The following is a 22,045-nucleotide window of genomic DNA, read 5'->3' on the forward strand; positions in this document are numbered from 1 at the left end:
TTAAGGCCTGGATCAGCAACTGTTTAGCTTGGCATGGTAGTAAATGGTGTATTTTGCGGGTCATTCGAAGCAGGCCGTAGCACGCAGCAGAAATCTTCCTAGCTTGGGCTTTGAAGGTAAGATCCTGATCCAACCATATACCCAAGCTTTTTATTTCAGTTTTTGGGACTGGTGCCGGGCCCATGCAAGCTGGCCACATGCTGCTAGATTTAAATCTTGACTGGTCGCCAAGCAACATGAGCTCAGTTTTATCACCAATGAGCTTTAGATAGGACAAGCTCATCCATTCAGCAACTTCCTCGAGGCAGGAGTCAAGGGCTGTGGGCGACTGTTCAGCCTAGTTCAGTGCTACGACGAGCTGGGTGTCGTCAGCATATGTTACTATAGCAAGGGACACCACTGACACCAGAATCTCAGTTCTGAACAACTTGCATCAAAGATGACGGAAAAAGAGACCTGTGTCAGCGCGTACAGGAGGTGCACCAAGCAAAAGAGGGATACGCTGCACCTATGGCAACACTCCTGGTACTGCATGATCGTGACTTGTTCTAGGTTATCTCTCAGTTCACCCAGACAGAGGTACCCCTGTAGAAGCTTAAAGCACCCTCAGACTCCCCTGAACTAGTGGTACTAGTCCCCTGCAAACTGCAGGCAAAACAACACTTTCGATCCAAAGAACCAATGGCCTTCGGGCCCTCTGAGGGATCGCCCAAATCCAAACCGTCTAGTGCATTGTGGGAACTGTAGTCCTGCCTTCCACGAAGTTACAGGCAGCTACTGCATTCCCTTGGATCACTGGATATCGAAGTTACTTTCTGCTCCACTTACCACTTCAAAAATCTATAACTCTGGTTATATGTATGCTATTCCGTTTGTTTAAATTAGTTATTGTTCATGTTGGTATTCTGAAATGCTTTAACACATGTTCATCTAGAAAAGTCTTACTGCTCTTTACCCACTACCAGGACTGAGCTAAGGATTTATTAGGGTGAATCCAAGGACCATCTTAGGGGTATCATGATAGTATTACTTGGTGAGGTCTAACCCCCACACCACATAATAATCCACCTATCTACAATCAGAAAGGTGGAAGATGGAGAAAGGAAGAGAGAACAATAGGAAAACATAACAAAGGGGAAAAGCAGTGAAGAAAAAGAGCACAATACCAAGACCAGATGTCTTGGTATTGGACAAACCTGTACTTGGCAGCACTGGCTGCAGGCTTCTACAAAGAACATTGGCCACCTGCACTTATATTTGTTTTAACAAATTAAGCACTGGCTCAAGGCATAAGACTCCCCTCTGGTACAAAGTATTGTTAATCCAATACGAGTATCCTGTGTCTCAGGTTCAAGTAGATGAGCACTTAAAATGTACTGTCTCAGAAAAGCTCAGATCTGACTGTCTAAGGGACAATTCCACAACATGTGGCAAACTATCCTGTAAAAGGCATTCCCTCCTGCTGTCTCACTTCCATTACCAGTGTGATCCCAACTTAAAGCCTATACATTTTTTTTTTTAAACAGAACTGGAACCACATCACCATACCCATCGGGGCTGCCCCTACTCTCCATTCATTCAGAAAGGAACAACGTGCCAGATGTATTAAACAGTTTTACTCATTCTTGTCTATGGGAAAATGTATTCATACATCTGGCCCTAAAACACAAACCCAAGAGCGCACTACCTCCCACATGATTAGAATACCCCAGCTAGAGCCTGCGCTCCTTGTTCAACATTCCTCTACTCTCTAGCTAGGTTTGTGCTGTTTATTTATAATTACAGGCATGCATACATGCTCTGCTTTTGAGGTTCTATTTTAAGTTATTTTGTTTTACATTTTGTGCTATGTTGAACGACCAGGTGGTGCTAAAAAACGTATTGTATATTAATTGTATATAAGATCTGCCATTAGCCAAGCCATTCTGATATTAAAATTATATGAGTAATATACTTACTTACAAGGACTTCGCCCCAGCCCTTTCATCCATTGGTCTGTTGGTTTATCATCAACATTTATTTCTACCCACTACATCATGCAACATGGGGCAAAAGGTCAGTCCGCTTCAGCCAGCGGCCTACTTCACTGTGCGTGACCCCTCGCAAGTAATAAACACACACACAAAGAAGTTCTCGTCATGCTACAGACTACTATGGCCATGTGTACTTTCTGCAACCAAAAACTAGTTTTGCTTTTAGCCAGTGTATTTTTAGATTGAAGAGGACCATGCAGCTTCCCCCAACAATACAGTTTTGCAAAAGCCATGAAAAAACTAAACATGCATTGACAAAGTCACGAGGCTGGCAATCAACTGCAGTTCTATGCAGTCCTATAGGCTTTACGAATGTTTGTTTGATAAATTATTCTAAGAAGCATTTGTAAGGTTTAAATTAACTTAAAAATTCGGATTTTTGAACTTGTGTTTGGAAATTGTGTTTTACATTTTTTGTTTACTGTAAATATATAACCCAACCTCTTCTTGGAGATTCACAGCTTGGACATTTTTGTCCCTTTTGCTGTAGAAGATTTGGAGAGCCTATTTTGCAAAACTTCCACAAATTACACACTTTTTGGGAGGAGGTTTTGCAAGTCTCCAATGAATCACTCAGCTTGGAATTGAATTAGACTTAATAATATGCAGGTAAAAGTGGTAGCAATTTCAGTATTTCAGACCTCTTGGCTTTCAGCCAGTGGATGTCCACACAAAGATCAAAACCCCTATTAATTGATGTTACTAATGGGCGACACCACGTCCCTGCGAGAGGCAATTTAATGCGTGACTCACCTCCTTTAATCAGCTTTGGCTTTTTAGTTTGACCCTGGCGCATGCGTCATAAAATCATAAAATATACAGAAAAGAGCAAGAAGGTCGAGCAAATATTTCAGAAGTTTCAGCTTTTTTCAGAGCTTTGGTTTTTAGACAGAGACAACAAGCATTTGCAATGCAATAGGTCTCGCATGACAATGCCTTTTATTTATCTGTTTTGGTAATTAACATATACCTAAAAGGCATTGCCATTTACAATGCTATTAGCTCTAAATCTTGTAAATGCGAGACCGCGGACGCCATTGTCCCGGGCTGCTTGCAGAGTGAAAGCGCACATGGTGCGCTTAAAGTTGCAGGAAACTATGGCATGCCTGCAGTAGGAGAAATGGATTAAAGAAAATAGTGCTTACAGACTAAATAAGACATACCGTGTAACAACTGATGTAAAAGGGCCAGTCCCCATGGGAGGTTACAAATGAAGACAAGGAGGTACTAAGGAGGGACTAACAAGCCTAAGAACGAATCAGAAGCAAGCATTTACAAAGGACCCTGACACAAGCCAATGAAAATATGGGTGGAGAGTGGGCGGAGCTTCAAGACCAGTTGTAGAAGTGCATGTGTTGCCCAGGCTCGACCTAAAAACAAATAGGTCTTGCAACAGAGGCCCATGCTGCCAATGAACTAGGAGGAGGACCTTTCAGGGGGCTCAAAACATTCAAGGAGGGACATTCAAGTTCTCACACACACCTGTGTAATGTCTGACAGATACTGTTGGGGGTGAGTATGACAGCATGCAAATCACACATCTGATAGACCCGCTCGTGCTCCCATATGATGTGTGACATACCCATATGCATTGTGTCTGATCACCTACCCCTGGGTGATGTATCTGTTGTGTGACGCGCCTGCTGTCTTAAATGTGTGATTTGTCGGGTTACAAGCCTCTGCGCAGCATACCTGCTCTCTGGGGCTTTCAATGGGCCGGGTCCTGCAGGTGCTCAGCACCGGCAGTTCTATAAAGCAGGTGCCGAACCGGGTCTCTATTGGGCTCTCCATTTTTGCCCTCAGGATGAAAAAAAATATTACCTCTGTAGCAGTACCACCCTTTACTGCTTTTGAGGTAACTTCAAAGACACTCGCTATAGTACTTTCACAATCTCATCATTTCAGAACTGTAGCATTTTCAGTATTCCATACAACGAAGCCATAGTTGTTGCTGAATTATTTTACACAAACAACCATTGACAAATCCAATAGTCCTGCCTAGTTGTAGGTATAATGTTGTTACTTGTTGTATCAGTATTATATATCGGATTTGCAATGACAGAAGCAGAATACCTGTTGGGCAGCACACTATGCTAAGCATTTTCAGCTTGCCATGTATTTAGCCATGCCCTTAATTACATCAACCACGCCACTTTGAGAGACCCCCCTAGTTTTTTCATTCCACATAAATCCCTGCTGCTCTCACATATCACCGTTTGGTGTCTACCCAGACACCCCTCTGTGATGTGTCTGCTCAGATACCCTTTTCTGGTGTGCTGTGTGATGTGCATGCTCAAAGCGCACTGAGATATGACTGTTCATGTGCTCTGCATGCAGTGCTTGCTTCCAGTCCCCTGTGATGTGATGTGCCTGCTCCCTGGACTGTGCAGTCACACAGAGCCCAGCCTTTGCCGGCATCCCCTTTAAGAGGCCATCTGCCAGCATGTGTGATCCAAAGACTAGAACAGGCAGGAAGCGAAAGGGAGCCATTCAGGCCAATGGTTTCCCAGAGAATGTCAGTTGTGTAGCTGCCAGGAGGTCATTAAAAGGCTCAGGGAGAGAGGGTGCGAGTACAGCCACCGCTGGCGCCTGCAGTGCCCTACCTCGGAGGCTCCTGGCTCACATAGGGGTACATACTGTGGCGCAGGCTACATGCCTTGACAGGAGATGCTCTGTGCGTGGTCCATAAAGCCACCAGTTTATCTCACGCACGTGAACAGTGACTTATTATACACAAACCTCACTCCAGAAGCTCAGTTTAAACCTTGCAAGTGTGATGATGTGGGGGCCCTAGGCCCTCATGCTATAGAATGAAGGACACAGACACAGTAGGGTACTGGGTTAACTGGCCCTGAGCACGTGCGCTAAGCCCCTTTTATTGGCAGAGTCATCTGACTGATGACGCCTGTGGTGGGTGTTCAGTGTGGGTTACACCATACTGCAACACTAGAATGCTGACTCTCCGTCACTACAGCAAGAACGCTCCTTCATTGAAAACTATGTCACAGAACAGTATTTTTCATATCCAGGTCTGTTGAAGATAATGTGCCTAGCTGATCAGAGGCACCCATTGTGATGCTGCATCATCACCCAAAGAACTGTCCTCTGATTCCTCTCAAGAGGGAGCAAGCATCCTAGCAAGTAGAAAAACAAGGATATAAAGATTTATCTCTGTGGCACTAGTTGACTAAAAGGACTGTCAAATGTCTACATATTCTGCCACACCTGCACTACGGCACTGGGACCGGGAGGAAAAGAATACAAGCACTTGCAGTGCAATAGGTCTCGCATTCGCGAGAAATTGATGTGTTGACATTTGTAAATGATAATGGGCAGAAAGCAACAAAAAATTACCTCTTCTAATGCACCATGCGTGGATGTTGAGAGGGCTGGCAGGCTGCGGTTCTGGAAGAGAGAGTTAGGCTCTGAGATTGTTTACATTCAAAGTGAAAGCGCTTTTACACTTCTGTGTAATGAAGGGAACACACTTCCCATGCGCTTACGGGGGACCTCATGGAAAGCGAGATGGATGAAGGGGTTAAGGGTGGGTGCATGGTGGGAGGGTGACTCGGTGAGGGAAACAGCAATAAAGCCCTTTAAGGGGCTTGTCTTTAAGCTAAGAGGTGGCTTCATATTTAAAGCTGTCATCTTTGGAGCTGGAGAACAGGGTTCGAGCCTCAGCGTGGGCTGTATCACTTAATGATAAATAAATAAACAGCGATCTCGGATGGGGGTGGGTTAAGCGAAGAGGTGGCTTAATATTTAAAGCTGTCGTCTTTGGATCTTGAGAACAGGGTTCAAGCCTCTGCGTGGGCTGTATCACTTAATGATAAATAAACAGCGATCTCGGAGGGGGGTGGCAAGAGACAAATAAAAAAACACAACACACGTGGAGGGGCAAGACAGATACAATTTTAAAAAACACGGTGGAGACGGGCAAATGTAGCATCTGAAACCAACTGAAACAAATGGTGCAGAGAATCGAAGCGATGAGATGGCTCAATATATAACGCTGCCGACTTTGGAGCTGGAGAACAAGGTTCCAGCCTCGGCGTGGGCTGTATCACTTAATGATAAATAAATAAACAGAAATCTCGGGGAGGGGAGAGAAAGATAAAAACCACAGAGCAATTCAATGTAAATAAGTCAGCCACAACATAAACATAACATGGGAGGGGAAAAACATAACATGGGATGGGAAAGTGCAGTGCAAGCAACTGCCTTCCTACTGAGGTGTGTACATGAAGTAAATAGTTCTCAGGACTGCTAATGAAAGCCCCCACCCCCGAGTCAGGACACTTGTAAAAAGGCCAGTCCTCATGGGAGGTAACAACAGGAGACGGAGAGGTAACTAAGGAGGGACTAATAAGCCTAATGACAAATCAAAACCCCACATTTACAAAGGACAGTCACAAACGCCAATACAAAATAGGGGCGGAGAGTGGATGCAGCTACCAAAAAATACCTCAATACAGCATGTCTCGAAGAGACAGCGCAAGCGCTGCCTGGGCGAGACCTAAAAAGGAACTTAAAATCAAGAAAACTGCCATTATGCATTCATTTCCATAAGATGCATATATCAGCACAACGTCGGATGGGTTCAGAAATGCATCCTTTCTGTAGACTTTATAATTCTGATTTCATATTTTCAAAAGGTTGGTGCTTAATTTGTGCCAGTGATTGCAGGTGGTGAACACCAGACTTCATTTTTGGGAACTAGAACTTATTTTGATCATAAAATTGTGGCCTAGAAGTAAAAGAGAAAGACAAGAATGGGAGGAAGAAAGAGGGTGGGAAAGATAAGGAAACATTGATAAAAGAGAAAGAAGGTGAGAAAAACACCTTACAAAAGTGAGGTAAAGAGACATGATGTGGAAGGTGGTGGAAGGAAGAACCGTGAGGTGGAATTATGGAAGGCAGCCTTCCTATTTGGCAACCTGGCTTTTAGGTATCACCATCGAAAACTCATTGGTAACATACTGGGCCCCTGCACTTTTGTTTAACTAATTAAGCAGCGCAAGAGGACCAGAAGGAAGTCACCATAGTACTTTTTAGATATTCAACCATTTGATGTACTTCCGCTTTCTGATATTTTTGGTATCCATTATTCCGTATCATAATTTGAAAATGATTGCATTAAAATATGCCCACTGAGTGGGCCAATAATATTCCAGAAACATTTAGGGCCTCATTTATGAAAAGTGGCGCATCGCTGCGTGAAAACAGTGATGCGTCACTTTTCATTGCGCCCTCTATGCGACATGATGGATGCGTCATATTTATTGTATGACGCATCATGTCGCTAGGAATGACAGATACGTCAGTTTTACGGACGTATCTGTTGGCGCAAAAATGACGCATTGCTGGTGTTCTGACAGAAGCGTGACGCAACTCCAGCAATGCAGGGGGATGGCTATGGATATAGCACTGCATCACCTTTACGCCTGCCATGAGGCAGGCATAAGGTTTTGACGAAGTAGCGCCTACAAGTGGCGTAGTGAAATCTTATAGATTTCACTGCATCACTTCTACAAGGCTTACTTGCGTGGGAACGCCCCTCCTGCATACATTATACCTGACGCAGGTATAATGTAGCGCATCTGTTTACAAAGTGACGCATCTGGTTAGATGCGTCAATTTGTAAATGGAGCGCAACAAGGGGCATGATTTACGCCGCCGATGCATCATAAAAAGTGATGCAACGGTAGTGTAAAACTGTCGCAAGGCCTCATATATAAGGTCTGCAGTCTCTGGTGCGGAATGCATGTAAAAAAATAGTGCTCAATTTTGGGCGCTAAAACACTCCAGAGCAAATAAGATTTGTGAAAGCTATCAGGTGTGATGATTCTACACCCAATGTATACATCTGTGTAAAACAATTGTTGGTGATGCTTGCAAACAGTTTTTGAGTCCAACTCGCAGTATTATTTACACTTATAATTTCATTTCGCATGCGTAGTTCTCACCAGCTAACATTATCAGCGGTCTCTGGAGAACGATCTAAGTAACCTATTAGCAGGAAAAGGCTGCTTTGTTGAAACAGGTGTATCACATAAACAAAAACATCCTTGGTCTAAGGCCTTATAGAACTAAAACCTCTCTATACATTCAAAAACCTACATTCTGTACTCCCCCTCCTCTAACCCCACCCCAGTATACATATCCTTCAAAGTTTGATATCCTGACCTTTTGAACTTCTCTGATTGTCTCATTTTAGACTTCCCCTTGGGCTTAGCAGTGAAATAATTAACCTGTGCTCAACTTGATTATCCTGTGGCCACGGTCTAGATTTAGCAGTCACTAGGGGTCTCATCTGCAACCCCTGGCATGTCCATTGCAACCCATGGGACTGCTTGTGAGACACCTAGACTGACAAGATGAAAAGCAGAGCCAAGAACAGAAAAGAAACAGGATCCTAATGAACACCGTTTTCTTTCTGCAACTCGCAAACTCTCCAAACAACAGGCCTTTTCCAATACTGCTCACAGCGAAGCCCTGCTAAAGGCAATGCTGAGTGAACTTGGCACGACCTCTCAGGGGTAATGAGGCACAATTCCCCAGTTTCAGGAAGAGTGTGGTCAGGAATGTGCATTTTTGCTCAAGTGAGTGCATATGCAGGCCATCTCATCCAGGGCTATTGAAAAAAAAAGCAGGCAGTTCTAGAGGCCATCTTAACTCTGTAAACACCACAACTCCTTCTATGAACGATACCTTTTTCATTGAACTAACCTGGCAGGAAGGGTGCGACAGAAACAACTTTTCTTGGGGCTGGAGCATTTCAATGAACAATAATCAGCAAAATAATGATGACTGAACTACGTGGTTTTAGTTATGTTGGCTGATTGATGAGATTCTTGTATAGAAAGCTTTCAAGTCTTCTGCTGTGTTCAAAACATGAATTTTAAGGATAGGGTCAAATGCACTTCACATCAAGGTGACTGTGCCCAGTGTTCTAATGAATTTATCAAATATAGAGATAGGTGCCTGGTACACTTAAGAAGTATTAAATGCACACAAAAAGCTACTAGTTGACCCCATGTTGTATGGTATGTGATACCATGATCCAGTCTTGGTTTTTTATCAAATAGAACTTTGTATTCTGGGACTTGACGTTTTCGTTTTGGCATATTATTCATGTGGTGTAAAAATCACAGCATGAAAGTTGTTCAATAAAAGCAAGGACTGCTTGAAGGATAATGCCTCTTGGTAACCTTGCACTTCTTTCCTTTCACTGACACCCTTAGCATCATAATGTCATTTAGGGGGTTTCCACACATCACAGTTGTGATTCCTGGCAAAGCCTTTGTGACCCTGATCTCAAAGGTGATAAAATCAGTGCCAAGAATACAGGGCTGGCTATGCATTCCTTATTTTCTGCCCAGTTTTCATTATACTAATAGTGAATAATATTGTATTACCTGCGTTAGATGTTCATGCCCCTAACTGAGTTCTGTGACCACAATGCTGGGTCACAGGCGTACCTCCGGTGTTCTCAAAGCATGTGAGGGGGTGACTCCCCGAGCACTTGGAGCATTCGTGCTTGAATCTACAATACTACCTCATACACAGGCCTTTGTTAAAATCCCAACATGCCCTTTGTGTACGCCCTGGCTCTTACTAGAAGTTCCAACCTCCTCGCCACATATCTGTATCCATTTCCCCCATCTAACTTCAGGTCCTATGCCATGGGCGCCCGAAACTCCTCATCATACTAAGCCCAGGAATTACCGCCAAATGATATTTGGACCTTACGTATGCCATCCATATATTTGAATAAGGCTACATTCCTCTCTGGGTGTTTCTTGCAGTAAGTGCTGGCATATTTAAGAAACACTGCCGTCCAGATAGTCATAGGTACCTGTGGGAGCTTCACCAACTCATACTTCCCCTCTTTTGACCCATCTTTTACTCTAAGCTCTCTCTGCAGGAGTTTAAACATTTCAACATATTCACCTTTCAAAATGTGTTCTTTAGTGGACAACATGAGTTGTGCCCCCTGTGGCTTTGTAACCCCATGTATGGGAGTTACCGCTTGTTAGCGCCTTACGCTGCTTTACTCTCCTTTCCTTTTGCGTGCTCCGCCTTCCCTTATTCCTCTGCCTGTCTTCATCCATGACCTCTGTTGCTGCATCCTTGGCTTTTGCTACACCTGGGGGCACCCCCTTAACTGCCTGTCTTCCCTTTCTGTTTCTGCCCCCCTCCTCTTTTGTGTCCTCAGTGCCTACCCCAGAGTGCCTGCTGTATCTACCCTTTTGCAGTCTAGCCTCCTGCACTCACTTGCACCCTTTATCAACCCCCTTTGACACTATGACTAGTTCCAGTCCTGTGTTAGTGTTCTTACCTGGCCGCTCCTGAGCCTGCTGCCTTGCCAGTGTACGTGACTTCCATGCTCATTGCGCATCTGCTGACCATCCTTAATTCCAGAGTGGAACCTGAAAAACAACACTAGAGGTGGGATTAGATGCACCCTCTCCCACATGGTGTCCACGCACCCATTTGGCAGCACCGAAAGTAGGCACGAGAGGAGAACTCCGCTTCGCCAGCCGAGTCTGCGGAGATTTTGTTACTCCGCTGAGAATGTCGAGTAGGGAAAAAAACTCTGAATTGGCAGCGGACCGGAGTTGGCCAGCCCCCGCTAAATTGGCCCTCCACCTCCACCCAAATTAATAATATACTACTGACAACATAATTTTAAAAGAATAAAAGTCACTTACCTGTATTGCGGCGACCCCGGGCTTCGGAATCATATAGGGGTCACTGGTGTGAACCCTGGCATGCCCCGTGAGACCCCTGGCTTTGCCTTTGTGACCCCTAGGGTCAGCAGTGACAAAGTCAGTGGCAGGGACAGAAGCAGCTCATCCTTATGGACGTCGGTGGAAGCTTCACTCACCTCGTATTATTGTAAATTTTACTAATAGTGAGTAACATTGCATTATTTGTTATTAGTTTAATTTAAAAAAATGGAGTACAAATAGCTGGAATATAACTTTTCCTGGCAGCTGAGGGAAAGTAAAAAAAATACTTTTAACATAGGTCTATTGTGCGAGTGCTTTCAGTTTGAGTGTGTTAATATAAGAGAGTATGTATATTTATGAATGTGTGTGCATGTGTACGGAGAGTGTGTGTGTATGCGTGAATCAGGGCCGACTGGGAACCAAAACCGGCCCTGGCAAAGTGCTCGGCCGACCCTCTCCCTCCCGGGGGGTTGTGGGTGCCATCGAGCTCTTTGCCAGGGCCGGTTTTCGGCCGATTTTGTTACAGGGCCGATTTTGCAGCTATACTGCAAAAACGGCCCTGTATCAAAAACGGCCCCCAGGGGCCCCAATCCAGCCCCCCAGCTGTGCGGCGCACCGGGGGATTGCCCGGTGCCCTCTACGGCCAGTCCGGACCTGGCGTGAATGGGTGTGCATATATAAGCATATGTATGTGTGAGTGATGGTGAAGGTGAATGTCACAGAGCATGTGAAGTCACTTCCGCTACTCCTGGCATTTTGGTGAAGTGTCCTTGCAACCACATGCACCAACACACCCCATGCCATAACAGTTGTTTCCAAGTTTGAAGCATCTCTGCCTACCTTCCCACTCTCCCGGCTTTTCCTTCTAGTTAACCCCTTCTATGCTAATGACAAGGTCAGCTCCTCATGCAGTACCACTGGAGCTGTGCTTATGACGAGCTGACCTTGTCATGAACAATGGGAAATCTGGGAATGCAGCACAGGAGGAAAATCTCCTCTAGCATTGAAGGTGTTAAACATTCAGGGCTCTTTGCTCTGTGTTACCATGACAGCCCCCTCTCCACGAATCCCACGCAGCAGCTAAATGCTGCACTGAACAAATGTAACTCATAAGACACAATGACCAGCCCGGAGCCTGATTGATGACAATCAGGCTGAGCGTTCAGAGAGGAACTCACATCACATGTAAGTCTGGTGATGCATGCACATTAATGAATTTGCATTCGTTTAATCCCTAATCAAGGATACTTGGCATTGCTGCTTGTATACCTCATGATTATGCCTTTGATAAAGGCTTTGATTAAATGCTTACCATAGGATTTAAGTTGATTCAGAAATGCTCTTCCTCTTTCTCAACATAGCCAATTAAACGACAGTTAGTCATTATGTGTTTAGCCACCAGTCCCCTAATCCCAACTCCCTACCAAGTTTCACTGTGGGTTTAATAGGGGAATAATTAGAGAGACCTCAAGCAAATATACTGGCCCACATCAACAGACTCTTAACCAATAACTACAAGAAGGAGAATGTCAAACAAGCCTATTCCTGAAGCATCAGGAATCCCTTTGTAAATACAGACGCAAGAATCTTCCTTGTTTTTCCACCTCAAAAAGGAGCTGCAGACATACTCTTTGAAAGTACTAAGAACGAACAAGAAATACGTGAGTTGCGCTACTGAAGCACCTTTCATGCTTGCTGTCTGCAGAATTGCCTTATAAACTCAGGGGCATATTTACTTGCAACACTTTAGTGCCGCCGTTATGTCACTTTCTGTGAGCACCAGCGGCATAAACAATGCGCCATGTTGCGCCCTATTTACAAAGTGACGCATCTAAGCAGATGCGTCACTTTGTAAATCCCTGCACTACATTATACCTGAGTCAGGTATAATGTATGCAGGTTGGGCGTTCCCCCGTAAAAAGCCTTGTAAAAGTGGCCCAGCGAAATCTATCAGATTTCAGTGTGCCACTTCTAGGATGCAACTGCATCAAAATCTTTACAGCAGGCATAAGACTGACACAGACACATTTAACATGGGACTTGCCCTTGTGTAATGACACATTGCTGGAGTTGCATCACTTTCACGACACCCTCCAGCAATGCATCATTACTGCACCTACAATTACATCAGAAATACTGACGGATCTGTAACTCCTTGCGACATGGAGCGCCATACATTAAATACGGCGCATCCATCATTTCGCAAGGAGGGCGCAGTGCAACCTTGGCATCGTTGTTTTCACACAGCGATGCAACAGTTTTCATAAATGAGACCCTCGATAGTTAAGCAGCGCATGGTTCAACCCTTTTGTTTGTGTACCCATCTAGCACTCTCTTGCTTAGAAGCTAGGTTTGTTGCCCATAAGTATACATGCATAATCACATTCATTATGCATATGTACATTGTTTATGGTTATTTAGACTATAAGCTTGCACATGATCTATGTTATCTTAATGAGAACCATGCACATATGCTACTGGTTGCTGGAAAGAAAGGGTACCAAACCTCAGGGCACAACCATAGTTCAACCTTTTCAGCAAAGGCCTGGAAACTGAACTGTTCCAGCATGCATTCAGGGAAACTCTTCACCTCTGGGGCAGTGACCGAAAAATATGGGCACAAGACTTTCCCATGATTGATTGAACCCTAACTCTCTTGTTCATGATCATATGCCACTCACAAATAATCAGAAGTTGATACTCGGAGCGCTAAAAAAACCTCTAAATAGAGCAATGAACAAATAATGAAATTTTAGACACTATGTTCAACCGCCTTGGTTAGAAATGGATTCATTGGATAGATTTATTTGAACTACTTTCTTGCACATATATTCCTGTTACCCGGACAAGACTCGTGCACATATTCTTCTGGTATGTCAGTTAAATAAACACATATTGTACAGGAATTTGGATTAGTGCCTTGGATATTTGCTGAAGGTATCTAGACTTGGACCTTGCACATATTCTGTAAATATCTGGTTTGTAGCCCTTCACATAGTCTATGTGTGGCAGGACTAGAACCTTGCACATATTCTATAGATATTTGGTTTCTAGCCTTGCACATATTCTATGTGTATCAGGATTTGGACCTTGCACATATTCTATGTGTATCAGGATTTGGGCCTTGCACATATTCTATGTGTATCAGGACCAGAAACTTGCACATATTCTACAGATATCTGGTTTGTAGCCTTGCACATAGTCTATATGAATCAGTACTTGGACCTTGCACACATTCTATGTGTATCGGGACTTGGACCTTGCACATATTCTATGTGTATCAGGACCAGAAACTTGCACATATTCTACAGATATCTGGTTTGTAGCCTTGCACATAGTCTATATGTATCAGTACTTGGACCTTGCACATATTCTATGTGTATCAGGACCAGAAACTTGCACATATTCTACAGATATCTGGTTTGTAGCCTTGCACATAGTCTATATGAATCAGTACTTGGACCTTGCACACATTCTATGTGTATCAGGACTTGGACCTTGCACATATTCTATGTGTATCAGGACTTGGACCTTGCACATATTCTATGTGTATCAGGACCAGAACCTTGCACATATTCTATAGATACCTGGTTTGTTGCCTTGTACATATTCTATAGATATCTGGTTTGTAGCCTTGCACTTAGTCTAGAGATATCTGGTTTGTAGCCTTGCACATAGTCTATGTGTATCAGGACTTGGACCTAGCACATATTTGAGTAGCAACCTTGAACGGATTCCAGAAGTGTCTGAACTTCAACCTTGCACTCCAGCTGTCTGACATAGGAGCTTGTTCATATTCTACAGACGGCTGACCTTTCACCTTACTCTTACTTTGAACTTGTTATGTTTAAAATCGTGAAAATTGTCTAGCTGTCCTTGGAGGATACATTTCCACATATCCTACTCCTAGCTCCTGGCAATTCAGGCAGCTGTTCCTAGTGAAAAGGACAATTCAATGCATTTAGGAGGAAATTTACTAAGATTTTACGCTGTGTTTGTGACACAAAGGTGATGCAAATTGGTGCAATTATTTTTTCCTGATTTCCTTTCCAGCAATAAACTTGTTTTACGCTGGAAATGACGTGAAAGTAAGCATTACTTAACGCCAAGGGGGCCTACCATGGGTGGAGCAGGGGCATTCCCATGCAACCACCCAAGGTTTCTGACACTAAATCCAATTTACTAAATAAAGTAGACAGGGGTTAGAGTCAGAAAACTGTTCCCTTTTGAAGTAGGTGCAAGGAAGGAGAAATGCTTTAATTTATCCTTCATTTTGCGACTTTGTACGTGTCCTGCACTTTACACCACACATACAAAGAGTGAAAAGGGTAAAAGTAAGTCTATGCCTAGTATTTTGTACTGGAAGGATTTCCTTCCTATGCAAAACCTATGCTACCCTTTCGCAGACACCATTGCACCATGGGGTAAAGATGTCTCTGTGCGCACCGTGGCTGATTTCAGCGCCGGGGCTAGGGAAAGGGGAGGAGAGTGCCATATTTCAGTTGAAATATATTTATTCAAGACAACTCCCCAGTGCTACCATTCATCATCAGCTTCTCATCCAACTAACTATAGTCTAATAATAATAATAATAGTTACTTTATTCGGTTATTACAACGATCAAAGTATACATCCGGAACATTAGAAACTGCATCAATTTTAAAATAGTTTAATACACAACATATATATATAAATACTTCGAAAACATTTCACAGCCCCCAGCACAACATGTAAAAGAATACTCAGATTAGCAATTCACAAATTACAAATTGCAAAAACAAATGGTACAGTACAGGCAATAACTATAGGTGCATATCAAAAGCTCATCAGTTACATGATAAAATCGTATCCTGGATCAGTTATTTAGGGGAGTATAACTTACATAAAAAGCATGTAGCATACATTTGATTGCCTGATGTAACACTTAATTACAGCCTCCAGCAATAGGGTCATGCCAAGGGTTGAAGTGGCCTGTGCGTCAGTGTCAGTGCAAAATAAAGATAGCAGCAATAGGCTCCCACAAAAAATACAACAAGAGCAAGAATAAATAACACATCACTGGGGTCAGATGCCAATATAAAGAAAAGATCAATCCATAATTCATTATAAGTCACAGTGCAAAATAAGAAAGTAGCAACAGACACCCACAAGGGTACACGAGACCAGGATAAAAGTCTCATCGTTAGGATCAGATACTAAAAAGGTGTAAAAGAGTATAAGAACATAAAAAAGAAAAAAATATAGATCCATGAATCATTATACATCACCTTTTAAAATTCTTTTTCGTTTATACCAGGCTGCCTCTAAAAATGTACTAACAGTTAAGAAAATTTTAAAAGAGGTATCAGTTTTTCGAATCCTAAGCACTACCTGGTAACGAGAGATTCCCAATTCATGACAAATAGGGAGAATCCACTTGCGACGAGAAATCAAATACTCTTTACAGAAAATGTGAATCGTTCTCATTGCCCGGGTTACACATAGGACAAACCATAGTTACCTGTTCTTTGCCCCCACTTCTGGGTAAAGGATCTTAAGGGAAAGGTGTCAAAACGAAATCGTAGGAACAAACTCCTGGCTAAGGAAGAGGGTATTAGATTTAGGTATTGCTCGAAGGATGGGAAATATTTATGTTCAAGAAATGCATTTGTCAATGATCCCATTGTGCTTCAATTTATAAGTTCTTCATTGATGTATTCCCAGTAAGTAACTTTCAATAGGTTTTTGTCTGCTCTATTGAATCTAGTGGGATCCACCGAGAAGCTGAGTAAACCCAACTTCCCCAGCCAAGTGCATACAAATTTGACCCAAGGAAGAGATCTAGCACCTGGCAATTTTAATATTTCATCAAGCGAATCCCTATGGTCAGCTAACTCTGGCGTACTCCATAGGCGGACCCAGTAGACTAATATTTTTAATACAGCCACATCTGCTATTCTCTTTAACCCCAATTCAAAATACAACGGGATAAGGAGTGAGCTGGATGTAAGTGTCCAAGCAAAATTATTTTCCGCAGTAACCATGGGCTGAACATCCACATAGCCCCACATTTCGGCCCCATAGAGTGCAGCCTCTTGTGCCTTGACATGATATATTTCCAAAGCTGGCGATACTACATTTGACACTGTTTGCTTGTGTGTCCTAATAATAGCATTAGATCTATGCTCGATTAAAAGACTGCTCTTGGTTATCTGACTCAACCACTTAAAGTTCTCCATGAGACACACCCCAAATAATCTAAATGATCTACCCTTTCTAGTACCTCATTATCAACCTGAATGACCGCTTTTTTCTTCCTCACCCCCTTAGCCAGCACCATATATTTGTTCCTGTTTACATTTAATTCAAGGCCCCTAGACTTGCAGAAATCTACGAATCTATGAACTAAAGTTTGCAGGCCCATGAGTGTCTTCGAGAAAGGAAGGTAGTCGTCTGTGAATAATAAAATAGGTACCTTCCTATTGTTCAGGGTTGGGGAATCGTTTATGCAGTTTTCTAAAACTTCAATGACGTCATTCATATACATGGAGAACAACGTAGGTGCAAGAACGTAGCCATGAAGCACATCACGTTCAATCGGGATACTTTCAATTAGTTCGCCATTTGGGCACCAGCGAACCTGTGCTAAGGTATTCTCGTGCAATTTACTTCGAAGTTTTACTAAATTGCGAGGAACTCCTAGATTCAACAGGACATACCATAGCTTTGTACATGGGATAAGGTCAAATGCAGCTCTCAGGTCTATAAAGGCACATAAACTTTTTGTTGCTGTAATAGGACTGTTTTCCAAAATAAAATTCAGAATCTAAAAATCTGGTCAATAGTACTGACCTTAGGCCTAAAACCAGCTTCGAAAGATGACATTATATTGTTAGCATCCATCCAGTCGATCAATGTATTCAGAATTTGCTTTGCAAAATTTCTGCGCATTATTTATCAAGCTCTTTCTCCTCAGGAGTGGTCCCTCCTTTATGGAAGGAAGCAATAGTGAAGGCCCTCCTTAAATTGCAGAAAATGCACTGCAATTATTTTCTCCATCCTTCCCAGACAGGCTTTCGACCTTGCCAGGGAACGGAGACAGCCCTGTTTTCAGTTGTGGAAGAGTCTAAAAGGATCGTGGATTCCGGAGGCACCGCTGTGGTCATTTTATTGGACCTCAGCGCTGCCTTCGACACGGTCAACCATCTTACCCTGGTACATAGACTCAGGGAACTGGGAATAACTGGAGTTGCTCTTGACTGGCTACAATCCTTCCTGAGTGAATGAAGAGACCTCCAAACAGCTGCCTCTGTGTTGTGGAGTCCCTCAAGTCTCAGCCTTGAGCCCCACCTTGTTTAACGCCTATATGTGTTCGTTGGCAGAATCAGTGTCACCCTTTGGCGTACACATAGTGACCTACGCTGATGACACACAACTGGTGATGGGGCTCAATAGTGCCGACAACTCCCTATTCAATCTTCGTCTCTGTCTGGAGGAAACAGCCAAATGGATGAACGACTCCTTTCTGAAATTGAATGGAGATAAAAGTGAGTTGATGATCCTAGGGAACCAATTTCCTCTCGATCTCAACTTAATATGGCCGACCACCATGGGCTCTGTCCCCTCTCCCAAGACTGAGCTAAAGAGCCTGGGTATTTAGCTGGACCGTGATTTTACTTTCAGGACACAGGCACGCAACTTAGCAGGTACGTGCTATGGTATCCTGAAATTGTTGCGAAAGATCCTTCCCCATCTCCCATTTCAAGCTAAAAAGACCATGGTTCAGGCTTTGATTTTGGCTCACCTGGATTATGGGAACGCCCTCTATTTGGGTGCTCCCACCTCGACCCTATCCAAAATTCAGACCATCCAAAACTCGGCAGCCAGACTGCTTCTGGATATCCCTAAATTCCAGTAAGCAAAACCTGCACTGAACTCACTCACTGGCTCCCAAATAGGGAGAGAGTCAGATTCAAAGCGATGTGTATTACCCACAAGTCCTTAGAAAGGGCTCTGCCATCAACGATTCCATTATCCAGCCCTATCGGGCTAAAAGATGCCTCCACTCAGATGACATGAATTTTGTCACTGTACCCAAGATCAGGGAAGCCTGTAGTGGAGGCCGGCGTTTTGCACTTAATGCCGCCAGGCTTTGGAATGCCCTTCCTTTGTATCTTCGTAAGGAACCTAATCATCTCGCCTTCCGCAAACTTTTAAAGACTTGGCTATTTCCTTAGTCTGGCTGTTTCTCTTGTTAGCTGTTTCTAGCGCTGGGATGCCTTCAGGTGGCCATGCGCTATACAAATGTCAACAATAACATCTAGTCGAGCGGGGGGGAATTGCTCCCATAATTGGGCCAGTTGTTCTAACCCCATCCCCTTCTTTTGCCCAGCTTGGCAACGACCTATCAATTGAAAGCTTGGGAGCATTATTTAAATCTATTTTATCCCCCCTAGAAGCCAAACTGGAGCAAATTGAATTTAGATTGTCTAATATTGAAAAAGTTACATCTACTTTACTGGCAAACACAAGTATGACCAATAAACCAAGTGTAGCCACAATCCCTGTATCCCAAACTGGGGGATCTCCCTCTCTAATACACGGTGGGGCACAACCCCCTAACTATAGACCCCTTGGTCTTTTAGGCTCTAATTCTGCGAACCAGGTACCCCCAAAGCAGATACCTGCTCCCCCATTGGGGGGTAGTAGTGCTCAAGGGAAAACCGATGATGGCCAATTAGGACCACGGGCACCAGTAAACGAGAGCAGAACTACTAGATCACGCCTACCAGACCTTCCACCTGAAGCCAATCGCTTTATGGTGGTCCTGGAGGGAGCACCCGCTTTAGAAGTAGGGGAAGAGGAAAATTTTAGCTCCCTAAAACAAAAGGTAGTCAGGTGGCTAAACTGGAACAGACCCCTGCCGGCTCATTTACATAATGAAATCATCATGGTAAGAAGGGTGCCCTGGTTGGGTAAGACAGTTAAGACCATAAATGGGGACTGTATAACAGTTAACTTTAGAGACCCCAGAACTGTCTCCCATATTTGTGCAGGCTTTAACAGATCATTTGACTCCACTATCCAGACCCTACCGTTGTCCTTTTTCTTCCCGCCTAATTGTATGACCCATGAAAGAGGAAGGGATGACTGGACTAGGGTTGAGCGTAGGGGAAGAAACAGAAGATTTGATGTAAGACCAATTCCTTTGCCTCTGAATGCTCCCTTCTGTGATTATAATCGGTTCAGCTGTCTGGACGCAGTAGACCGACTATCCTCTGCTGCCCAGCCCTCACTAATAGAGGGAACCCCTGAGATGAGTAAAGAAATAATGGATGGAAGTGTTGAGCCCCTCGAAATTGACCCGTGGAGTGTTTGCCAGCGGTTGTGGTTTCCCCGGTTATAATTCGTCCACTGGCCCCCACTACTTTTAACCATTTGGAGTATCCTCCAACGGTCCCAGCCCAACCGGATTTAATCCACCCATTGGTCTCTACTGTTAATAATTCTATGGTGCATTTGCCAGCATACCCAGTACCCCTAAGAGACCCCCTGGTTATGGATGAGGTCCCTCGCGAAAACGGATATAAACTAGCGAGTTGGAATATCGCCGGATGTCGACAAAAGGAAGAGTCTCTTGGTTGGAGGGAGTTTATAATTAATTATGACATACTCTGCCTCCAAGAGACGTGGTCTACAGCCGAGATTCATTTTGATGGATTTGGGTCCTATAATTGTCTAGCGCAAGAATCTCACATGGGTCGGGCAAAAGGTGGGCTGGTGATTCTATTGTCTGTTAATTTTCCGGTCCGAGTAAAATCCCATACCACCATTGGATTCCACTCACAGGAATTATGGTTGGAGCAACGTGGGGGTCGAGATATTTTGTTAATTAATCATCATAACAATGTGTTCGATTCCTCTAACTTTTGTGTTGTTAATGATCTGGAGAATGCTGTCATGAAAATTGGTAGGGCTATCCGTAACCCATTCGACATTATATGGGGAGGGGATTTTAACATTCGTACATGCCCCTTCTCATTTACAAATGTATGTGGTTTTGATGGGGTAAATGGAGAGAATCAGGCTCATTTTGTTTACTCTCCATATGGCGACTCCCTTAATACACTCATGCTTAAATTAGACCTGTTAATTCACCAGCCCGCAGCTGACAGTGAGGGCAATACTGTACCGACTTTTGTAGGGAGGAATTCTGCCTCGGTTATTGATTACTTGTTGGTCTCAGTTAAAATTAGCCCTCTTTGTGCCACACCAGAAATCGTCGATCTATGCCTTAGTGACCATAATGCCATCACTATGGTGACATCTATCTGGGGGATGAAGACATCAGCCTACCGAGGGACTGTTACTGATATAAAACCCTGTAGACAGAATGGTATTAGGATCAAATGGTGTGGTGATAACGCGGAAAAATTGCTGCATAAAATCGTGGTCGCTAGTTTCCAAGAGCTGCAACGTTGCTTAGCTAGTGATGCAGTTGCATCAAGTACTGTTGCAGATTTCGAGAAACTTAACGATATTAATAAAAGGACTCTCACCATTACCAATGCTAACAATAAGAGGGTTACCGTAGGCTGGTTTGACAGGGCATGCACGAAGTCGCTATATGAGTTAAAGAAAGCACTCTCTAACTTCCCTAGGGATAGGGAAGCTGTTAAACTTCTTAGGGCAACCTATAAACATCATCTGAACCATAGAAAGCAGGAGTTAAGGGAGGAGGCGTGGGACAATTTGACAAAAGCGGCGGAGCTGCAGGACTGCAAGCTTTTTTGGAGTACCGTCAACAGTCCATTCCTCCAAAAAGAGGAATTCCCGGTATTATCGGCCCAGGTTAGTGAGGATAGTTGGGTTCAATACTTCACCGGAATTTTTGACCCGAGCGGGGAGGACTCTATATGCTCCGGTGCCGAAGTTATTGGCCTTGGCCCAAAGTTACCCCTTAATATTACGCTGCTAGAGGTGTGTAATGCTATCCGGAACAGTAAGAGAGGGAAGGCGCCAGGACCAGATGGGGTCCCGGTTGACCTGTATAAAACAGACCTACTGCTATGGAGCCCCCTCCTGACCCAGGTTTTTAATGCGTCTGTAAAGGAAAGCACCCCATCCACATGGGGTGATTCGATAAGTGTACCAATCTTTAAGAAGGGAGATAGAGGAGAGGCTAAGAACTACCGCCCTATCTCCCTTCTAGATTCATCATTAAAAATCATGAGCAGGGTGCTTTTATTACGTCTGGAAGAGTGGGCTGAGGTTAATGGTATCCTTGCGGAATCCAAT

This window comes from Lissotriton helveticus, chromosome 10 (genome assembly GCF_964261635.1).
Source record: "Lissotriton helveticus chromosome 10, aLisHel1.1, whole genome shotgun sequence".
NCBI classification, from domain to species: domain Eukaryota; kingdom Metazoa; phylum Chordata; class Amphibia; order Caudata; family Salamandridae; genus Lissotriton; species Lissotriton helveticus.